The sequence below is a fragment of the Carlito syrichta genome, unplaced genomic scaffold (genome assembly GCF_000164805.1).
Source record: "Carlito syrichta isolate Samal-C Ts95f unplaced genomic scaffold, Tarsius_syrichta-2.0.1 Scaffold312049, whole genome shotgun sequence".
NCBI classification, from domain to species: Eukaryota; Metazoa; Chordata; class Mammalia; order Primates; family Tarsiidae; genus Carlito; species Carlito syrichta.
In genome coordinates this window covers 254,886-258,063 of record NW_007256145.1, presented here as the reverse complement: position 1 = coordinate 258,063, position 3,178 = coordinate 254,886, and positions in this window count along the sequence as shown.

The following is a 3,178-nucleotide window of genomic DNA, read 5'->3' as shown; positions in this document are numbered from 1 at the left end:
CGGCTAATTTTTTTGATTTATTGTGAAGATGAGGTCTTGCCTGCCAGGCGGCTCAGGCAGTCCACTCACCTCAGCCTCCCAAAGGTGCAGGATTACAGGCTGAGCCACCAAGCCGGGCTTAAATTGTGTTTCTTATCAATTAACTGTCTTCCAGTTTGCTTTTTTGTGTTTCTCACTCATTCTTTGTACATTTTACTATTTTCTTCCCTTCTTTGTAATTATGTCATATATTGCTATTCATATTTTTCTATTAGCTTTAAAGTTATACATTCTTCTTATGAGAACTTTTGTCCTCTTTCTCCTCCTCCTATTTCTTCTACTTTTCTTTCTTATTCTTCTTAATATTTTGATTAAAAAACATTATTTTACATTTGCCACATATTTACTCTATTAATTTTCCTATCTTCTTCAATTCTAGTTTCCTTCTATAGTCAATTTCCTTCTGCCTGGACTACTCCCTTTGATATCTCTTTAGTACAACTTGAAAATATATTCTCCCAGATTGTTTTTTTTAACTTGTCTTTATTTCTTTTATTTTTCTTAAAATGTCTTTTGTCACCTTTATTATTTTTGAATATTTTTGCTGGATGTATACTTCTAGATGGAGAAGTTTTTTCAGAATTTTGATATTGACATTTTATTATTCTCTGCCTTTTGTTTTTTTCTATTGATGAACCAATTTCAGTCTAGGTTTTTTGTTTTGAGTTGGAGTCTCACTCTGTTGCCCAGACTGGAGTGCAGTGGCTGCTCCCGGCCACCGCAGCCTCGACTTGCAGGGCTCTGGCAATCCTTCCACCTCAGCCTTTCAAGTAGCCAGAATTACAGGCATGCACTACCATGCCCGACTGATTTTTTGATTTATTGTAGAGATGAGGTCTCGCTGCCCAGGCGAGTCTCGAACCCGCGGGCTTAGGCAATCCACTCACCTCAGCCTCCCAAAGGCATGGGATTACAGGCTGAGCCACCGAGCCTGGCTCAGTCTAGGTTGTATTCCTTTGAAGATATTCTCTTATTTGTTCTTGGTTGTTTTAAAAATTTTTTCTTTGCATTTTATTACAGACTCTTATCCTTTCTTTTCTACCTGTCATTTATTTGCAGCTCTTAGTTTCATGCTGTATATTTTCTTCTGATTTATGCTCTCTTCAGCTGTGTCTAGTATGCTGTGAAATGTATGCACTGAGTCCCTTATTTCCATTATTTTTTTCAATTGACTCGGTATTTATTTTATCTGTAATGACTCGGTATTTATTTTATCTGTGAAGGATTGAGATCATGGGGAGCTGTATTTAATAACTGTTGATAGCAAGTCTGTTTGAATTTACCCTTACTTCTTCCTAGGTGAACTTAGAAAGGTCATGGTCCACAAATTCTGTGAACTTATTTGAAATGTGACATATTTCAATTCTGCACAATCATCCAGTGGTTTTAGAATGAAAGGGCCTTAAACTCCAGGATCACTTACCTTGGTCAGCAGTTTTAAGACATTGTCTAGCAGTTTTGATGCTTATCCTATTAAAACACAAGGTCTTTTTATCTTGTCCTCTAATCTGAGCAGGTTTGTGATGATCTCATTCAATAAAGTGTAAAGCAAAGTGAAACTGTGACTTCTGAGGTTAGTATATAAAATACCATGCTGTCTCATCTTGTCAGCTGATACTGGCACTTTTGGAGTACTGAGCTGCTTTGCAAAATTATTATAACCCAAGACAATAATGCAAGAGAGACTACATTAACCACTGTGGTCAATAGTCTCAAAAGCTCCAAGCCTTCCATACATTCCCACAAAGACACCTGATCAAGAAATCTATGTTATGATTTCTACAATAATTTTCTTGGATCCTTAAGAGCAGCCCATCACCCAGCCAAATTTCAGCCTAGTGGCCTCTGCCAAGGCCAGATGAAACAAATTAATCACTCGGGCATATTGCTGTTTCCTACCATGTGGAACAGAAGAATTATGGTGATAGAATTCCTGATTGATATAATTGGCATACATAGTAAAATAGTTGTCATTTTAAGCCACTAAGTTTGAGGTAGGTCATAATGAAATGAGATAAATGCACACCTCTTTCTTTCCATAAGCCCTAGTCTCGTAATTCTTGACTATGTTGTTAGTTCTTTAATTCCTCAAGAATTTTGACTAACATTTTTTCCAGATATTCAGATATCCTCTATTAGAGAATTGATTCAAATGAGCTTGTTTGCAAATAAATAAATAAACAAATAAAACCATGATTTCTGTATTGCTTGCATACTTCTTTTTATCTATTTTTGTTTCTACAGAGAATACTTTCCTTGTAAGTTCTACAACTTCAAGTGCTGTATTCTAATGTTTTCTAATTATAGTTCTGCTTCCTCTTGTCTCATTTATGTCTAAAACAATTTTCAATAGTTGCAGCATCTAAATAAATAGAAGAGAGAGTTTTCTGTTACCAAACAATCATCAAGAAACAATTATTAGAATTTGTTAAACAGTATCATTTCAAATTTGAAGCATTCCACTTACAGAGTATAAAATAAGTAGGGATAATTAACTTAAATTGATAACGTGGAGATGGGAACAAGATGGCAACAGCATAGGTGGACTTGTGAGATTCTCCAAACGTGAGTTCCCAAAAGACTCTTACTTTTCTTTCCCCATCCCCCAGCCCACCACCAGCCGCACTGGTCCGAGGTCCAGGGACCTTCAGTCCCACGCAGGGCCAGATATTGCGGCCCCCTGCTGCTGCTATTCCATCATGTGCATGGGAGTCTCGGATCTGAGCTTCCTCTCTGGCTATACTGTCTCCCACCCGGCAACCAGCACCAAGCCGCCAGTCACTCAGGGAGGCTCTGGGCACCCACCCCTCAGAGACACTGGTCCCATTCCTGGCTGAAGTACTCTGTGGGGGGCCCAGGGCCACTCTCCCTGCTCACCACCTGCCCTTTGGAGCTTTGGAGCTCTGGAGCTCTGGGCCCACCCTGACTGAGGCACTCAGCGTGTGACTCCAAGCTGGGGGACCCAGACAAGTGGAGAGAAACGGATCTTCAAAAACTGCCTCGGCCATTCTCCAGGCAGACTTCCATTGCCCCGCCCACCTATCAACAAACCCTACCTCAGTTCCTAAGGTAACGTCGCAAAATAGGAGACAAATCCCCCAGAGAGCTGACTAACAACAACAACAAAAAACCCAAACTG